Source organism: Molossus molossus, unplaced genomic scaffold (genome assembly GCF_014108415.1).
Source record: "Molossus molossus isolate mMolMol1 unplaced genomic scaffold, mMolMol1.p scaffold_m16_p_11, whole genome shotgun sequence".
Taxonomy (NCBI): Eukaryota; Metazoa; Chordata; class Mammalia; order Chiroptera; family Molossidae; genus Molossus; species Molossus molossus.
This window is the reverse complement of record NW_023425346.1, coordinates 78569969-78590729: the sequence shown is the minus strand read 5'-3', so window position 1 is coordinate 78590729 and position 20761 is coordinate 78569969. Positions and strand designations below refer to the sequence as shown.

The following is a 20761-nucleotide window of genomic DNA, read 5'->3' as shown; positions in this document are numbered from 1 at the left end:
TCAAACTGAGATCGATATGTGAAAATATGATTAAAGTACATTTAATCTACCCTCCATATATCAACTTTGTAGCTGACTTATCAATGACCTCGATAGCATCCTCTTCCCCCTCCCTAGTGCAGGATCCAGTCAAGGGTCAAGTATTGCATTTTTTTTTTGTCATACCTTTTTTTTTAATCCTCACCTGAGGACATTTTTCCATTTTTGTTCAGCTAGAGTGGGAGGAAGAGAGAGAGACAGAGAGAAACATTGACATGAAAGAGATACATCGAGTGGCTGCCTCCCGCATGACCCCAACCAGGGCCAGGGACAAATCACAACTGAGGTAGGTACCGTTGGCCAGAATTGAACCTGCGACTCAATGGTCCGCAGGCCAATGCTCCAACCACTGAGCCAAACCTGCCAGGGCATTGCCATACCTTTTTAGCTTCCTTTAATCTGTTGTTTATGATATTTATCTCTTTTTCTATTTCATGAATTTACATGTTATCTCTGTGCAGGGGGGCAGTGCTAATCTTCTCTGTATCATTTCATTTTTACTACATGTGTGAGGACTACACACCCTATTGTTTTATTAGCATGTTCCTCATTGTATGTTTTCCTGGTGTTTCCTGAAGGTTAGATTATGCGATCCCGTGATAAGTGCTCTGTCTGGGGTTCCATAACTGGAGCCACACAATGTCATTGATGTTCTGCATAGATGAGGTCAACTTTGCTCATCCAGTCAAGGTGCTGTGCAATTTCCCCATTGTGTGGTTGCTGATTTTTTCTCCCTTGACACTAACAAGCAATATGTGGAGAGTCATTTTAAGACTATGCAACCAATAATCTGAAAGCAGCAACTGTAAGAGCACCTTCCTGTGTCAACCACTGCAAGTTACTGACGTGGCCTCTGCACCCTAGAGAGGCTCCCTCCATTCTCGTGACCACAGCCTGTCTTCTCTTGGCTCAAAGCCCTCTCTTGGGCATACTGTATCAGGTGTGGGATCAGATCTGGTTGCTAATGCTGTGGTAGGAAGCTGCAGATGGAACTGGGGCAAAGAAAAAGAGAAAAGAAAAATACTAATAAGGGGGTTCCAGCAAGAGGGGAACATGGCCTCCGGATGCCTAGCTCACCTCCAGAAAAGGGAGAAACAGACAGGAGGGGCTGGGAGGTTAGGGAAGCTGAAGCCACTGAGTCACACTGGTGGAGTTTGGCCTGTGACACTGAGCCTCTGGCCTCTGTGGGGTTAGTAGCCCAGGCCATTGCCTTTGTAGTTCTCAGTGGGCTGTCCGAGGGAGGATGCTCTCTAAAGAGGAGCCAGCAGCTGCTAAGACTTCTGAAAAGACAAAAAACCCCAACAGGCTCATGACAAAGAAGAACAGGTCCCAAATTTAATGGCTTAAGAACTCTGGAGGAGCCATTTGAGCTCCTGCCTGGACCCCCACTGTGCACAGCCATTCCAGGACCAAGCGGGTGCCGAAGCACCTGACAGCTGACCTGTTCGGGGAACAGGACAGTGTAGCCAGCCACTCAGAACTTCTACCCGGCACCCAGGGAGCCGGGTTTTTATCCAGTTCTTCTGCAAACAAAATAAAGAAGTAAATAAAAATGTCTTAATTATTAAATTCCATGGTATGAACCCCAAATTGGCTTAAAAGAGACTCCTTTGATCAGCGGGTCCCTGAAGGAGAGCCACCAAGAAGCACTGTGGGGTTCTTTACCAAGTTTGGAGGGTGCCCTGGAAGATGTCAATGTGGAGACATTTTTTCATCCATCCATCCATTTCTTTCTTTTTTTAAATTTGTTGTATTTTATTTTTTTATCCTCACCCGAGGACATTTTTTCATTTTTTGTTCAGATAGAGTGGGAGGGAGAGAGAGAGAGAGAGAGAGAAACATCGACGTGAAAGGGACACATCAAGTGACTGCCACCCGCACGACCAACCAGGGCCGGGGACAAACTGCAACCGAGGTACCTGCCCTTAGCGGGAACCGAACCCGGGTCTCTCTGGACCACAGGCCAACATTCTAACCGCTGAGCCAAACTGGCCAGGGCCATCCATTTGTTTCTATCTATTCTTTCAACCAATGAATGTTTCTTGAATAAGCGTCTATGTACTTAGAGACCCAGGATACTAAGCTGGAGATAGAGAGGGGAGAAAACTTTCTTTTTTTTTTTTATCCTCACCCGAGGATATTTTTCCATTTTTTGTACAGATAGTGTGGGAGGGAGAGAGAGGAAAGGGGAGAGAGTGAGAAACATCGATGTGAAGGGACACATTGAGTGGCTGCCACCCGCACAACCAACCAGAGCCGGGGACAAACTGCAACCGAAGTACGTGCCCTTAGCGGGAACCGAACCTGGGTCTCTCCGGACCGCAGGCCGACGCTCTAACCGCTGAGCCAAACTGGCCAGGGCGAAAACTTTCTAATAATAAAAAGAGAAATAGTTCTATCCGGATTGGGTGAATAGAGAAAATCTTTACTTTTCCTATCATTATGAAAATGTCTAACCTCTACTGACAATTATAAATACAGAATCTAGAATCTACTGAAAGAAAAGAGCTTTCTTTTCTCTTACACCAGGGGAAAAAAGTAAAGAAAGAAAGGTAGCTGATTATGAATTAGAATTGACCCTTAAATCTATGAGGTGTGGGGCTGCTAAAAGGTGGTGTTTGTTTTGACATTGGGCTCTATCACTGGGAAACAACACAGCCCTCTAGTGATTCAGCACTTATCTATGCCCCCTGCCTTGAGCTTGGAGAAAATAGGTCAAGGAAGCTGGAAGCTGCCCAGAGGGAAGAGGCAGCAGGGAAGCTCAAGAGCCAGCCTGTGTGGGGAGCAGGCCCCAGGACAAGAGCTCCTTAGCCTTGGTGCTGAGGGTCGGCAGGTGCCTCGGCCGCCCTGCACGGGGAGATTCCTGGGAATGGAAGAAGCAGGGCTTTCTTTGAGCCAAAGCACGGACTCCAGGGAACAGTTGAGATTTCTGCTGTTTAAGGAATTAAATAGTTGGAAGCTCACTCGCCTATTGAAAATGCTCCCCATGATTAAACTGAAGTGCTGGGCAGGAGTTTCCCCCAGTACAGAGAAATTCTGGGGCCAGATGGTGTGCTGCAGGCAGAGGTGTTGGAGAAGAAGCCCCGGTTGCGAGCTGGTTCTGCGGGATGGTGTCTGACAGCCCAATGTCCCCCGTGGGAAACTGGCCCATCAACGCCAAACCTAGGGAATAAAGCTGCTGCCTCCAGTCAGGCCCCAGAGAAGCAGCAAGATTTCCTACTTTTAGTAATTGTTTGTAAAGAATGAGGAGAGGTTTGTGAGGGTACCTGTTTGTGACTGCCCCTGGCCTTTCTGTCCCCAGCCACGATCACCGACAAGTCTTTCCCCGAGGTATTTCAGTTGTTTGCTGATCCAAGCTACTGGTTATATTTCCAGCCAGGATGCTGATGCCCTGAGAATGAAGTACATTTGAGGCCAAGCCTCCTTTGTGAGAGACTCACCATCCCTCTTTCCTACCAATTTAGGACACGGCCAAGAATCATAGGGTAGGAAAAACCAATAAAACATTGGAGAACCCAGAGCTGATGTCACAAATGTTTAATTTGTTTTGTTTATTTATACTCTGCCAATTAAAAAAAAAAGCTTTAGATTGTTCACATATGGACTCTCTCAGGGCTCCATTCAGAATCCATTTATACTATCTAAGTAATTCTCACAAGATATCTAAGCTCTCAGATTTAAAAAGCAACAAATAGTTTAATGTGGAAGAAGCTGTGACAGTTCTGTAAACTTACAGTGGCAGGAAAGGGCAGGTGTCAACAAGAGGGGGACAGAAAAGCTGTATAGTCCCAAGAACTCAAAACCAACCACCTGGGCCATTAGTGTAGTTAAGTAACCCTTGGAGTCTGAAATCTATTCTAGAATGGACCATTAACTGATATTTTTATGGATGACCCTGAGTCTCTAAGAGAAGGTAAAATTATGTTCACTTTGCCTTGCTTAGGAAGTTGAAATATATTTGTTTAGGAAGATTTTTGTCCCATGTCACTAAAATTCTACAGTTTTCTGTTTAAATGATTAAACTTTTAAGCATTTGGAGGTTTAGTCATCTAGAATAAGTCATAGCACAAGGTTCAGAAAAGCCTGGGGAGCAAATTTTCAACTTGAATACAGGTGTGTTTGGGGTTTAAATCAGTTGGCTCTTGCTACGAGTTATATTTATCTTGAAAGGTGTAATTTGGGCTTCACACAAATCTTTGTAAATAGCACTCATATGATTTATATAGTAATAAATCAAAACCACAGGACCAGGTTTTTGTTTTTTTTTTGCTTAAATTTACATGGGCTTACAAACTAGTAATATAAATGGATTTGGTGGCTTTCCAAATTAAAAAAAAAATTTAGAAATAGAATTTAAGGCAGAATCATATCTTTTTTGGTTTGGTTGGTTATGTCCTTGGAATACTGGAATTGGTTGAGTGCAAGGTACACTGGCCACTGGTCTTTGGCTGCTAAGAATCCAGTTCCCTTCTTACTTGGAGAGAATCCTGGTGGAAAGTTCTACCTCTCCTGTGGAAGCCAGAGGGGCGAACTCTCTGTCCTAGCCCCCAAAGGTATGAGCATATGACTCGGAATTGACCCAGGATTGGCCTTGACCTTTGCCTTTGAATCCACAGGGAGTGCTAATTATTGGTGAATTCTACACTGTTCTAATAAGATAGGGAGGAGTGTCAAGGTAGGGGGAAATGATTGCCCTTGAAAGCAATGTAAGTTTGTAGGATAGTCTGTGGGGTGTGTGTGTGTGTGTGTGTGTGTGTGTGTGTGTGTGTGACAGAAGAAACCCCTAGTGTCCTACCTCACAGTGTGGGTGATGATGAACCAAGAGATGTGAAGACAGTAGGACCAGGCAGAGACTCTCTCCTCATATTTATATACTAGGGTAAGACACAGGCTGGATCCAGTGATGTAAAAGATAAATATAATTTTGATAATAATAGTAATAAAAATACCTTATGTTTTTTAATGCTTTATATGTGCTAAGGAATTAGTATAAGTTTTTCGTTTAATACTCACTGTTAACATACGTGCCAGGACCTGTTCATGTCCCCATTTTGCAGCATCAGTCATGACTGCTATATTGCCAAATCCAAGGGACATTTTTAAGTCCTCATCTTGAACTTTAGTGTCAAAGAACAGATTAAGCTCTCCCTTCTGTGGAAGTTTACCTACTTTGTTTTCCAGGACACTATATTCTTTCGGTAATCCTGTTCTTTGGCCACTACTCTGTCTTTGTGGCCTCTTCCCCTGCCCTCACCACTCGTAGGGGTATCTTCCATTCCAAGCCTTCCCACTCTCTACGGGTGATCCCATAATTCATAGTTCTACCTATATCTTTTTGATGCTCAAATAATAATGAGAATAACAGATTTATTGAGTGATTTCTATGTTCCATGTTATTTTCTCATTTAATGCTCAACATCACAATGTTGGTCGTATTGTCATCCTAGTTTTGTAGATGAAAAAACAGCCAGAGGCTGCTCAAGATCATGATGCTGGTAAATGGTGGAGGTAGAATTCCAGACCAGGTGGTGTGTCACAAGATCCTGAGTATGGATCCAGAGATTATGCAATAATGGGGGCCCTTTTTAAGAAAAAGAATACAAAATTATAAATAAAAAATTAAGTAGAAAAGTGAATATTTATTTAGAGTGATAAAAGAAACAACAAATTGAAATTTTTAAAGAGCTGTCAGAGGCTTCTACTTTTGGTTAAGAAGGAGTAACAGGAACCACATTTATTTCCTATCTGATACAAACACCAAAAAAGGAGGGAAAAATATATGAAACAATGATTTTTTTTTTATAGACACTGGACATCAAGCAGCAAAGGACAGTGATCATTGAAAATGGGAAACAAATGAAATAAACCTTATAGTTGCCCTGACTTACTTCATTGGAAGTTTCCAGTTTACAAAACAAAGAAAGGAAATCCAAGTGGAACCTGGGGGACTCCCTGAATTAGGAGGCTTAGCTGAGTCTGGGGAAAGACAGCTAGAGTTCACACACAGAATTCTAGAGAGGAAAGAGTTGCACATAGATTTCCAGAGGTCTACAGAGCATTCCCCTTACGTATGTGGCAGAATGCTCATTAGTGCATGTGGATTAGAAGAAACAATACTTAGTGTTTGTGTAAGGCGAACAATAGTCCCTCTTCCAACTAGCCAGACTGAAAACTCTCAAAACATTAGGTAGAATACTTAGAAGAATATTGCCTCAATAGTGGGAAATAAGTAGCTCTAGACTAAGTACTGGTCTGGTCTTAAACACAAGATGAAAAACAAACAAACAAACCCACCAAGCCCCCAAATTGCTTCCTACTAACTTAACTGCATCCCAGAACAAAGCCAAGCATATTTAGAGTAATACAAAAATAGCCAGCAGCCAACAAGAAAAATTCATAATGACTGGCATCCAATAAAAACAATTACCAGGTATGCAAAGAAGTAGGAAAATGAGACTATAACAAAGAGAAAAGCCAATCAAAATCAACCTAGAACTCACAGAAATATTAGAATTGATCGACAGGAACATAAGAACAGTTATAATTGTGTTACATATGTTTAAAAGGGCAAATGAAAACATGAAAATTATTTTAAAAATTCAAATTAAATCTCTAGAGATCAAAACTACAATGCCCCAAATAAAGAATACATTATAAATAATAAGATTATACATTGAAGAAGGAAAGAATAGTGAACTCAAAGACATAGCCATATTTAGCAATTCTAAAGTAAAGCAGAGTAAAAATAATAATTAAAAAAAAATGAACAGAGCATCCATACACTGAGGGAAATTTTCAAGTGGCCTAATATAAGAGTAATTAGAGTTCCTGAAAAGGAAGTGGACAAAGAAAAATAATTTAAAGCATATGGTCCCCAAATTTCCAAATTTCATTAAAACTACATGAAGTTTAATGAACCTCAAGCACAAGAAATATGAAAACTACACCAAGGCACATCATAATCAAATTTCTGAGAATATTTTAAAAATAGCTTAGAGGAAAAATGACAGGTTAAAGTTGGAGGAAAAAAGATAAAATGACAGCAAATTTCTCATCAGAAAAAAAAAAACATAAGAAAAACACAAGACAGTGAAGCAACATATTTAAAAAAACTGAAAGGAAAAAAACTGTCAGTATAAGATTTTATACCCAGTAAAGATACCTTTCACAAATGAGGGCAAAAATATAGAATTTTACAGACATACAAAGGCAGAATGAATTTATCACTAACAGACTCACAGTATAAGAAATACTAAAGGAGCCCAGCTGGTGTGGCTCAGTGGTTGAGTGTTGACCCATGCACCAAGAGGTCACCAGTTCGATTCCTGGTCAGGGTACATGCTTGGGTTGTGGGCCAAATCCCCAGTGGGGGGCATGCAGGAGGAGGCCAATCAAATGTTCTCGCTGATCGATATTTCTATCTCTCTCTCCCTCTCCCTCTTCCTTCCTCTCTCTCTCTAAAAATCAATAAAGATAAAAAAAAATACTAAAGAAAGTCTATCAGGCAGAAGAAAAATTATATTAGATAAAAATATGAATCTACAAAAATCTGAAGAGTACTGGAAATGATAACTACATGGGTAAATACATAATATCTCTCTAAAATATAGCTGATCATTAGTCATCAAGAAAATGCAAATCAAAACTACAATGAAAAACCACTAGAATGGCTAAAATAAGAAATATGGCCCAGCTGGTGTGGCTCAGTGGTTGAGCACTGACCCATACACCAAGAGGTTGCTGGTTCAATTCCTGGTCAGGGCACATGCCCAAGTTGTGGGACAAATCCCCAGTGGGGAGCATGCAGGAGGCAGCCAATCGATGTTCTCTGTTATCGATGTTTCTATCTCCCTCTCCCTCCTTCTCTCTCTAAAATCAATAAAGAAAAAAATAATAAAAATATTTTTTTAAAAAAGAAAAGAAATATGAGCGGTAACATGTTGGTGTGGATGTGGAGAAACCGGAGCCCTCGCACAGTGGTGGTGGGTGGGTAAAGTGGTGCAGCTGCCCTGGAAACAGTCTGGCAGTTCTATAAATGACTTAACATAGAGTTACCATATGACCCAGCAGTTCCACGTCTAGTTATATACTCAAGTGAAATAAAAGCGTATGTCCACACAAAAACATGTATACGAGTGCCCATGTTTACAATAGCTCCAAACTAGAAACAACCCAAATGTCCATCAACTAGTGAGTAGATAAAAAAGTGTTACATTTATGTAATGGAATATTTATTCCACAATAGAAAGAATAAAATATGGATATATATTAACAACATGAATAAACCTAAAAAAAAATTATGCTAAGTGAAAGAAGCCAGTCATAAAAGACCACATATAGTATGATTCCATTTATAAGAAATGTCCAGGGTAGGAAAATCTATTGCGACAGAAAATAGATTAGTGATTACCTAGAGCTGGGAGTGATGCAGGTTTTGAGAGGTATTGGCTAAAGGGTATGGACTTTTCTGTTAGCGTGATAAAAATGTTCTGGCATTAGATAGTGGTGATGGCTGCACAGTCTTGTGAACATACTTACAGTTTATTCTATGGCAATTATATCCCAATAAACTTATTAATAAAAAGTCATTTTTAAAAAGCTGGCAGAGCCCTGGCCGGTTTGGCTCAGTGGTTAGAGCATCAGCCTACGGTCCACAGAGACCCGGGTTCGGTTCCCGCTAAGGGCATGTACCTTGGCTGCAGTTTGTCCCCGGCCCTGGTTGGGTCGTGTGGGTGGCGGCCACTCAATGTGTCCCTTTCACATCGATGTTTCTCTCTCTTCCTCTCTCTCCTTCCCGCTCTATCTGAGTAAAAATGGAAAAATGTCCTCGGGTGTGGAAAAATAAATAAATAAATAAATAAAATAAAAAGCTGGCAGACAACGTGAAAGTAAAATAATCAAAAAAAAAAACATGCTTCTATTAACCTCATGTTTCTCTACTTTTTTAAAAAATCGTTTGCTGAATACTATTTCATTGCATTTCTATATGCCAAAAGTTTTATAACATTATTTTCTACATAGAAACATTATTTTCCCTTGTCATTGTTAGTCAAAATTGTTTTTTAATTATTTCTATTTGAGAAAAGTTTCAAACTATTTTACTCCACTGGTGAGCATTAAGGAATTCTGTTTTGGTAGCATTAGACATCATCAGGCAAGGTGAGTAAGATACACTAAAATTAGATTTTTCTGGGATGCAAAAATCATGTTTTTATCTACAGACGTACTTGCAATATTAGTGCTTCTCTAGGACTGGGCCCTACCGACACGGGGTTTTACATAGTCCCCTGTGCAATTCCGCCTGCACAGCCTGCATTTGAAAGTAGCGGGTGGCAGCTGCTCGATGTGTCCCTTCACGTCGATGTTTCTCTCTCTCTCTCCCTTCCTCTCTCTCCCTCCCACTCTATCTGTACAAAAAATGGAAAAATATCCTCGGGTGAGGATAAAAAAAAAAAAAAGAAGAAGAAAGTATAATTACTAAGGGCCTGTCGGTACCAGGCACTATGCTAAGTGCTTCAGGTATAGCAGTGAATAAAAACGAAAAAAAAAAAAAAAAGAATCCTTGTTCTAATGGAGCTTACATTTTAATATCTGGAGACATTGAATGAAATAACAAAACTCAAAATTTATAGTATGTTCTATTATTAAGTGCTATGGCAAAAAACAAAGTAGGAAGTGAGGGTGGAGGTTCAGTTCCATATGGTCTAATTTGGGGAGCCCTTGCTGAGAAGGTAACTTTTTTTTTTTTTTTTTTTTTTTATGAATTTTTATTTATTTTTTTGTTACAGATATTTTACCTTTTTACCCCATTGGCACCCCCCCCCCCCCCGAGAAGGTAACTTTTGAGACGAGATCTGAAGAAACTGAGAGCGAGTGCCCTGGGAGAGTGCTCCGCGCAGAGGGACCGCAGAGACCCCAGGCCGCCGTGCGGTGCTGGGCAAGCGGGTACCCCGTGGGGGGAGGTGAGAGCAGCAGCAGAGGCCCGCAGAAGGGGAAGTGTCCAGTGTGCAGGGGTCAGTTTTCACTCCGGGCAAGGGAGGAACCATTGGAGCAGAGGGGTGACATGGTCTGATTTGTGTTTTAGAGAAACATGGATGTGAGAAAGACACATCGAGTGGTCACCACCCACACGACCCCAACCGGGGCCGGGGACAAACTGCAACCAAGGTACCTGCCCTTAGTGGGAACTGAACCCAGGTCTCTCTGGTCAGCAGGCCGATGCTCTCACTGCTGAGCCAAACAGGCCAGGGCAATCCTTCTAAGTCTTAATCCACAGTACCTGTGAATGAGACCTTACTTTGAAATACAGTCTTTGTAGATGCAATCAAATTAAGAATCTCAAGATGATATCACACTGGATTTAGGATGGACCCTAAATCCAGTGACTTATAAGAAGAGGAGTGGACACAAACACCCAGAGGCAGAAAAGAAGGCCACACGGAGACAGAGACAGAGACTGGACTGATGCAGCTACGAGGTCAAGGGAAGACAAGGACGGCTGGCAACCACCAGAAGCTAGGAGGAGGCGTGGACTGTCTAAATTCTCCCTCAAGAGCCTACAGAAGTAAGCGAGCCTGGTGGCACCTTGATTTCAGCCCTGTGGCCTTCACAATAGAGAATATGTTTCTGCTGTTTGAATCCACTAGGTCTGTGGTCATTTGTTATGGCTGTGCTTGCTAACTCCTACAGGCATGGTGGTTTCTTCTCGGAGAAGGGACTCGAGGACAGTAAAGAAAACCTCTTAGGAGGCTGTTGTGATGATTCAGGTGAGACAGGGTGTGTTTAGACCAGAATGGTGGCGGTGGAGTGGTGATAAGCAGTAAAATCCTGGCGATATTTTAAAGGTAGAGCTTAGAGGATTTGTTGGCAGGTTGGAGGTGGGGTGTGAGAGAAAGAAGTGTTGTATACAGGTGTGTGGAGGCAGAGGAGCCACAGAGGCAGATGTGCTGGTTCTTTTTTTTTTTTTTTGTCTTTCCCTTTATTGAGTTTAGGGAGAGAAGGAAGGGAGAGGGAGAGAGACAGAAACATCGATGAGGGGGAACATCGACTGGCCGCCTCCTGCATGCCCCCCACCTGGGATCTAGCCCACAACCTGGGCATGTGCCCTGACCAGGAATCAAACCGGTGACCTCTTGGTGCTTGGGTCAACGCTCAACCACTGAGCCACACTGGCCAGGTGACTGTGCTGGTTCTTAAGCTCGTGTTCCTCAGCTAACCACCCCTCAGCTTTGCCAGCGAGCTCCATGTTATTGGTGCTGAAGGGAGACACAAGGCTGGGGAGGGAGAAGGAACATGTGCTGGCTTGTTGACTTCCTGTTCCTGTCCATGACACGACAACAGTAGCTGGTTCCAATTCCCACTTCCCTCACACCCCCAGAACCGGGCCCCTGAGAAGTACCAGAACCTGCTGTCTGTGGTTTTCTCCTCAGAGGTCCAGTCTAGCTTGGTGGGCTGCTCCTCACTGACTGTAGGCTCAGGTGACCCCAACTTGTCCCTCTGGTCCCCCAGAGGGGTGTCGGCCCCTTTCTGCACTATCTCCGGTGACCTTTTTGCCTTTTCAGTTCTCTAGTACCTGGTTAACAGTGACCTGTATTAAACTGTTAAAATATTCTGACTGACACAGAAACTATGATGACGCCAAGAAAAACACTAACGGGAAGAATGAAGTTGCCTTAAGCAAGACCGACAGGCTGTGGGAGGAGCAGCTTTGGAGTTTGCATTTGGACCCGTTCCGTTGTGACCCCTCTGAGGCACCGTGAGAGTTGTGGAGGGCCTGTGGGCTCTGGAGTGCCGAGTCCAGGGGAGAGCCTGGGCTGGAGACAGCATGTGGAGACCAACACCCTCGGTCATCCCAGGCCCCAGGCTGCCAGCCTGTCTGAAGACACTCCGCGTCTTACTATTTTTTTCCCGATCCCAGTGTCTTAGCACAGCTCTTGGCACAGAGAGACTTCTTCAGTACTTGTTGAATGAAGACAATGGATAAAAGAATCAGCTGATGGCCTTAGTTGAATCGTCGCGCTTGCAATAGTAAACTTTTGAAAATGAAAAGGGAGTTTCCTGGGAGTAGGAACTAACAGGACATGTAGGAACATGGATGGACCTTCAGAACTGAGCCCGATGCACAAACCAGGGTGACCAGGCTCCACAGAGGACATTGTCCCACAACAGCAAGCAGCCTCTTGCCCTTATTTGGAACCAAAGGCCTGGTTTCTTTCAGTCCCAAACTGACATTTGGAAAAGGAGGCTTTGTTTCCCAGCAGCTGAACATGAACATCCCCTCTCTGACCTTCCTTATGAATAGAACTTGGCCTTTTCGTTTAGTGTTTCTTTCTTTCATTCACCCTGGCCTCACACTTACCATCCGCTTCAGATTCCCATGAATTATTAATTATTCATCTCCGCAGTCCTTTATCTGGGGAGCAGGACTTCCTCGGGGTTAGTCTCACCTTTGTTCAGGTGGAACAATGGCAGGTAAGGCCCTTCCTCCCCTGCCCAGGAGCTGAGTGAGTGAAAGACAATGCCAGGCGGCAGGGTGGGCGGGCTGGTGCCGCCGGAGGGCTGGTGCCGGCAGAGTAGCTGTCACGATTCTGCTTTTTGGCTTGTTCGTTGCAGTTGCAGCAACATCAGAGGTGAGCTGTGAAGGCGCCGAAGGACACAACACAAGGTAAGAGAAAGAATTCCCCAAGCCGTGTCCTTCCACCCTGGAGAGCTAGACCGCCGGCCTGTCCCACGCGCGGAAGGTGGGCTTGATCTTTTGGGCACGCGTCATTTGTTCTCATCCCGAAGAATTTCCCTTTTGGAAAGCATTGAGCTACACCTGTGAGTCATGTGATCCTTGTCAGCTGCAGCCCACTAGGAGTGAGGTTTAAGGAAAGAGGATTTAAAATACGATGGAAGACCACCGCTGCGTACCCCCTCCCACCACACCTCATTTCTGTTTCAGCCGTGCTCTTGTTGGAAAAATGTTAAGTGATAGGTGTGACTTTCAGTGCGACTATGCGTGCATAGTAAATATGGAAATTTTGACTTCTAATCAGGTCCTTTGGTAAAATAGTGTTTGCTGTGTTCTCTTTTATTTTAATTTAAAAAAAAATTCAATCACGTTGAATATTATTCTGTATTCATTTCAGATGTGTAGCATAGTGGTTAGACCACCAGGTCCATCACAGACTGGCCCCCCTAGTATTTCTATTGCCCAACTGGCCCCGTACATAGTTGTTATGATATCACTGACTCTATTTCCTGTGCTGTTCTTTACCTCTGACCTGCCTTTCCTCTCCCTCTGGGAAGCCCTGCACTTTGTGGTCCGAGACCTTCTTGTCCAAGAGGAGAGGTGGCGGAGTGGCCCAGTCCGAGAGGGACTGTGGTGCAGATGGAGGCCACAGATGGGTCCTTTGGGAGCAGGCAGGCTGCTACATCGCTCAGACTTTCTTCTTACTCTTTCTCGGGCTTAAAGGAAATTACCTGGCGTTCTCTCTCTAGTCCAGATGTTTTAGCATGCTCTCAGCCCTGACGCTCTGGGGGAGCTTCAGAGTCCTGAGCATGGTAGGCGGTGGAGGAGGGGATTCTTATCCTGTTTTCTGCCCACAGGAGGCTGAGCCCCCCTCCCTCCTTCGGGGTCTCTCCAGGCTGGCCTCCGCAGGCCGCAGAGGGCTGCCGGCTGGCCGGCCACACCGGTGCTGTCGGGAGGCGATGGTCAGAGCGGAAGGCGTGGGCTGGCGAGGGACCAGAGCGGCGTGAGTGCTCTCCCCCAGTAATCACTGCTCCAGATGCACCGATGCCCTTCTGTTGGCCGCGAGGCTGGGCGGGGGTGCCTTCCGGGGGTCTGTCTTCAGATGGAGGCGATAAAGGGGGATCAGAAGAGCAGTAATCAGGCAGAATTAAGGAGACCTGCTTGCCCTCTCAGAGTAACGTTTTAGAGCTCACATAGCCCACCGACAGACACCATGTGTCATTTTTAAAGGGTGATATCATGGTTTTTCAGTGACGACAGAGCGTGGGTCTGATCACGGATGCGCCAGGGCTCTGTGGGGTCACCTTCGGCAATGCTCAGCAGAAAAGCTGGTCGCTGGACTGATCTCCCGTCCTCATGACCAGGGGAAATGGGGTTGAGTGAGCAGGACCTCTCCCGAGGCAGCAGCCGAGCTGGCTGGACGGCTGGTGGTGGCCTGGACAGGCTGGCGGAAGTGGCTGCTCCCCAGCAGATGCTCCTTGGTGAGCAGAGCAGCCGGATGCTTCCAACCCACTGCCCCAGGCCCTCCCCAGATCATCGGTGGTGGTGACTTCTGCTTTGGGGGGAACTACTTGGTGGTAGCAAGCCCCTGGTTAAAAACACAAAGAGCCCTGGCCAGTTTGGCTCAGCAGTTGAGTGTCGGCATGCAGACCAGAGAGTCCCGGGTTCGGTTCCTGCTAGGGGCACGTACCACACACACACACACACACACACACACACACACACACACACAGAATACTTTGCTTTCTGGGGGGATGTCGGACAGGCCAGGGACACCTTGATGGGAATCATCAGCCGTCATTCTTCTTTCCTATGAGAACATAGTCCTTCTGCACATGATATCAACACCCCCACATCAGGAGTGAGAAATAAATTGTTACCATAAGACAGGTTGGCCTGGACAAGACCGTGTATCTTGCTTGGCCCTGACATACAGCTTGGGTGCACTTTTTTTTATCCTCACCCAAGGATATTCTTCTATTTATCTTCAGATAGAGTGGGAGGGAAGGGGAGAGAGAGAGAGAGAAGGAGAGAGAGAGAAACATCGACGTGAGAGGGACACTTTGACTGGTTGCCTCCTGCATGACACTGACCAGGGCAGGGGACAAACAGCAACCGAGGTACGTACCCTTGACTGGAACTGAACCTGAGACTCATTGGTCCTCGGGCTAACGCTCTACGGCTGAGCCAAACTGGCCAGGGCAGCTTGGGTGTATTTTTAATTAAAACACATTTGATGTAGTATGTTTACATATATTTAATATGATTATCTTCAGGATGATGCTGGGTTCAGCCAGAATCTTTTGCCGGTTTTGTGAGTTGGCATTTTCTTAGCCTTTTTGCCAAATGAACCCTTTAATGTCAAAACAGAAGATGATATGATAGTTGATCAGATATTGAGATATAAGCACAAAGAAAAGCAAAAAGAAAAACGTGGTGTCAAAAATTCACGACAGAAATTAGCAGTATTTCCTTAGTCTTCTATATACTGCCTTACCCGTAATTCTTTAAAAACAACAACAAAAAATTTTAAATCAGAGATTGGGAAACAGCAGTGCTCTGTACTATTAGCAGGCCCAGTGTAAATTTCCAGTGGCCCGGGCTCGTGGGCAGGAGGCCCTGCAGGCGTGGCACAGTTTGCAGAGGCAGCGTGCTAGGAAGGAGAAGTGTTGGGACAAAGGCACATAAGTCACCCTTTGGCTGGCCCGGGACCCTGAGACTGGTCCACCTTCCTGGTGAGGAGGCCTAAATTGATTAAGGGGGACTCCCAGCTTGCCTCTCTCTTTCCCCCTCTCTCTGCCTCTGTCTTTTGCTTCAGTCACTCTGTCTGTTTCTCTCCCTGTCTTTTTGCTCTCTCTCTCTTGTACCTTCTCTTCTAGCAATAAACTCTATAAAATAGTGGGTATAATTGCATACACACACAGAGAAAAAGTTCTGGAAATATAGTATAGGCACCCCTGACATTTTAACAGTTATCTCTGAGTGAAAGGATTATGCATGAGTTCACTATTCTCCTGCATAAATGTCAATATTTTTCAGTTTTCCACTGGGTATATCTTTTATCATCAGAAATATTTAATAAAAAAAAGAAATAGAGTTCTAAGCAAAAGTCTAACATAAAATAAAGGCAGAAGGTGACTTTCTCCGGACGTGACAAAGCAGCTTGCGTGAGGTCCTCCCTCGCTCGGCTGCGATGTCTGTTGGGCAGGGACGGCGCTTGTTCGCTGTCGTCTCCTCAGGTCTGCATCGCCTTCCATGAAGAGGGCTTTGGTACAGGTCTGTGGCACAAATAATGAGAGAGGGACCCATGGTGAGAGGGTGATTTTGAAGGAGGCAGGTGTTCAGTGTTCAAATGCTGCTACCAAAGGTTGTCTACTTGACGTTAACTGGGAAGGAACTAAATGCTCTGATGGGCATAACGTAGGCAGGACCTAATAAAATTCTCATTTTAAACCCCGGTGATCTTTTATTAGAGGGAATATTATAGACATGGGTCCAGAATTGGTTGTCTCTATGGAAAAATAAATCTGGTGTATGTTTTTAAAACAAGGGAGTCCTTTATGGGAACCTGAATACTGGTATTTGGTCACTCACTAAAAATTCTTACAACAGTGACTGTAGGACGTGGGGGAAGCTGCATCCTCTCTGCGTTTGACAAACCTATTTCTTTCAAGGGGAAATATTAATGGATTCATCTGGTGCCAAACCTGCTAATGGAGGGAGGAACCTGACCTTACAGTCTCCCCATTCCACGTAAGCTGGGTGTTCAGCCAGCCGGGACTTGAGATGTCCTCCTGGCTCAGCAAAGTGCCCTTGTAGGCAGCTTCCAAATTCCCTGGAAGCAGCACCTACAGGTATCTGGTCTGAAGACTACGGAAGTTTAGCAAGTTAGGAAATGCTACTCTGCTTCAAACAGGAGATCCCCAGACCATAGCTTTGGTGGGAGAAGTCAAAGTCCTGCCCAAGGGATCTTTCCTGAAACCACCGTGGTGGAGAATCCACACCCATAGCCTCTCCCCAAATCGCATATCCAGTTGTCATGTCTCCTCAGGACCCAGTTTTGTCACTCTGATGTTTATAGAATATTTTCTGCTGAGTGAGTTGCTTAGAGAGAGAGCGAGAGAGAAAAAAAAGCCATCAGTAGTAGGTAACAGAGCTTATATTGGTGACGATTATTGAAGGACTTGAGGTGCAATTTCTGCTTATCGAGTAGTTGCTCTATGTTCTTGGCAGGAGGAAAACAACCATGTGAGCAAGTAATCTTTATTTATTTCAGTCCTATAAAAAGACCTTTTTTTTTTTTTTAGAGTGAGGTCAAGGCAAATATATTTCTCAATGTTGAAATAACAGGAAAAAAAGCTGAAACTTCAACAAGGGAGTTTCTCAAGTACATTTAATGCTCAGCATCAACTAAACCGTGTTTTCTTTCATGTGGGCAATCCGTGGACTGCTGTGTCTGTAAGCTGTTGTGTCTGAGATTTCATTAGCACTCATGGAAATAAGGCTGTTTGCGAATGGTCCTCCTTTAAGAGATGGATGCCTGCCCAGCATGGATGGGTGTCCTTGTGTGTCCCTGCTGTCATCATCCTTGGGTTCCTACTGTATTCTTCTCTTTAGCCTTTCAAGCCCATTAGAAAAACCAGAGCCCTCGGAAGAGAGACAGATGACTCCAGGGATGCCTTGACCTTCCAAAGACTTTGTGTCCACTACTGGCCAGCTGCAAACTGTGAAAAGACATCCACTCATCTTCCCTGCCTCCTACACTTTTCCGGTCTCTTGTCATTCAAGAATAAGTTTGCTAAAATGATTAAGGAGTAAATAAGTAAGCAAACACAGAACTGCTTCCTGTGCAGAATTACATGCTCATTTTGATGAGAGCCATTTATTTATTACATGCTTTGCTGCATGTTATATTATCTTTGCAGTCTGCTGAGCCACCTTGATTGGATACTGGGAGGAAATTATCTCTTCATGTAATTTTATGCTTAATTCATAGATTCGATGCCGATGTTTTTGTCATTATTTCTGCTAGCTTTTAAAACTCTATTAATACTTTAATTAGGAATTTTCCTGTTTTTATAGCCTAAGGCTATTTGATAGGCGGGCAGAGCTTTATAAATTAAATATGTAGATATGGTTCACTTACAGAGAAAAAGAAGAAAATGATCAGAGAAAGTAAACTTTTTGGGGGAGTGGACAATGATCAGTTCCTTAATTTAAACAAAGATCCGCCCACAGCACAGAGCGTTGGAGATTGAGAGACCACGGCTTCCCCACACGGTAAGCCTTCTGCTCTGCCCCATCCCACTTGTGCCTCAGACATGACAGCTTTCAACTCGTGGGCATTTGATGTGGAAAAGGAGCAACACGTGCAGAAACCTGAAAGCCAATAATGCTAGTCTCGATTTTTGCTAATTGGTTATGTGAACTCAGGCAAGTGATTTACTTTCTCTGAGCCTCATCTCTAAAAGTGTTTATCATAATATCTACCTGACCTGTCATTATAGGGTCTTTATATGGGAGGCATGGTGTAATGGATATAAAACTACTTGTTAAACTGTGGAGTGTTGTATGGTTATAAAAGTTTAGATTTCTGGCTTCTCTGGAAAAACAATGCCATGTAGCAACCTGGGCCCCATCTCTGTGGGGCAAATATGGGCCTGAGCTGAACTGTGCAGTCCCTTTAGACGGGCCACATGTTTTTCAGACCCCTCAGCCTCCGCCGTACCCTGACAACACTCTGACAGTGTGAGTGGTCCCTTTAGCTTTTCATGTGGCCTGCCTGGCTCTGGGTACATTAGAGTTCATGACACTTGAGGAAGATGTTAGGCTGCTTTAATTTTTGTGGCAAAAACCACGGGGCTTTGAGTATGGCGATCAGAGACACAGCTCTGGCATTTTCGCCTGGGGCACCTTGGACAAATCACTTTACCTTTTTTGAGTCTCTTTCCTCATATGTAAAGAGGAAATATGGTCACTGCCTCATGAGGCTTTGGGAAGGTTACACTAGATAAGGACCTCTGCTTATAAACAGCAAGCAACACATACACGTATGTGTTAGTAGGTATACAGTTATGTGTTACCACATGATGTGCTGGGTGACAAAGGACCACACAAATCTCAGTGGCCTGCAGCAACAAAGACTTACTTTTGCTTACGATTTTATAAGTTGGATGGTGGCTCTGCTGATCTTGGTTGGGCCCTCTTGTGTGTATGGGGTCTTGGCTGGGACAGCTGTGCCAGCTCCGTTCTGTTCCATGTGTCTCCAGAAGGGCTAGCATGGGCTTGTTCTCATTCCAAAGCGCAAGACAGAGAAAGCAAAAATGTGCTAGTGCTTTTTCAAGCCTTTGCTTGCATTGTCTTTCCTAATATTCCAAGTCTCATTGCTGGACCCAGAGTCAAGGGTTGGGACGGAAAGCCCCACTCACAATGGAAAGGCCCTGCTGTTACATAGAAAAGAGATCTATGGAGAAGTAAGGATTTGGAGCCTTTTTTTTTTTTTTTTGCCATCAATCTGCCACAGGAGGGTTGATGTAAGAACGTCCAAACCTGTAGACAATTTTTATGAGTTTATTAGAGCCAAATAGAGAAAATGTCTGGAAACAAGTTCTCAACAGACTGAGAAAAATGCTCCCCCAAAATACAGTTTGCAGTTTCTTGTATACATTTAGACTTAAGAAGGGAATGTATGAAAGATTATATGAATGTGGGAGAAAGCAAGACAGGGAAATCTGTATGGTTGGATTACAAGATAATTACCAGGCATATGAGTTCTCTTGAGGGTGATTATTCTTCTGAGGGGTCTGATAAAGAGACATTTCAAAGATGTGTTAACCTAGATGCACAAGAATAGTGAGCAGGGCTTGCTTAAGGCAAAGATAACCTTTCACTAGGAGAGTTACAGGCCTGAGGTACGACTTCCTACCGTAATCTGCCCAATTAGGAATTTATGATCAGATCACCCTGTGAGATTACTTTTGGTCACTAATTTATTACAGAGCCCCCCTTTTTATGTTCACAGTAAGGTAAGCTAAACTGTCCTTACAAATAAATTTCCAAAGCATATAATGGCTCAAATGCAGTAGAAATTAATGTTTTATTCATTTAATAATATTGGTCCTGGTTGGAAGGTACTTTTCTCACGTAGTGATTTAGGAACCCAGGCACCTTCCGTTCTCTAGCTCCATCATCACCTAAGGTCCCATTATTGTCACTGTCAATCCCAGGATATAAGGGGTTGTCAGACTTCTTTCCACTGGGCCAGGTAGTGAGTACTTTGGGCTTTGGGGGCCGTATGATCTTTCTCCCAACTACTCAACACTTCCTTTATACAGCAAATCAGCTATAGACAATATGTGAAGAAACAAGCATGACTGTGTCCCAATAAAACTTTATTTACAAAAACAGACAAGAAGCCAAATTTAGCCCATAAATCATAGTTTGCTAACCCCTGCCCTGGAGCTACAGGCCTGATAGATACTGGGTTATCCTTTTAAGTTAACAGGAGACAGTTTTATCAAACATTTTGACCATAAGATAAGAGGAATTTCCAGCTTTCCAGCCTGCTTTGTCTGTTTTTTTGCTGTACACATTTTTCAAACAGCAGCTCCTCAATTCAAGATGCCAACTTCTGTGTAAGTTAAGATACCTTAACTAACTGCTTAAAAAAAAAAGACTCCAAGATGTGTTGGTTCAACAAGAACAGAACAGTGCTTATGTAATAGTTAAGGCAGTTTCTGGGTAGACGTGTGGCTCTTCTCACGGAAATTCAGGTGCGAATCTGCTTTCTTTTTCTCGTCGTCTCATTTTGGTCTACACCTAATGAAGAGAAAAAGAAAGAGCATGGAGGAAACACATCCGCTTCTTAAAGGTTTCTGGTCATAAACAGCGCACGTTACTTCTCAGTTTCCATTGGGGACAATGTAGACACATGGCCACACAAACTGCGACAGAGGCCAGGAAATCAGTCTAACCATGTGCCCAGCTGCT

General features: G+C 44.0%; 1 non-coding gene across 1 annotated transcript; it reads right to left on the bottom strand.

The window, feature by feature from the left end:
- Positions 1-455: 455 nt before the first annotated feature.
- On the bottom strand, positions 456-562 carry LOC118625899. The gene has a single exon (XR_004958756.1). It is a non-coding gene; the product is annotated as a U6 spliceosomal RNA (small nuclear RNA).
- Between the last annotated feature and the right edge of the window lie 20199 nt (positions 563-20761).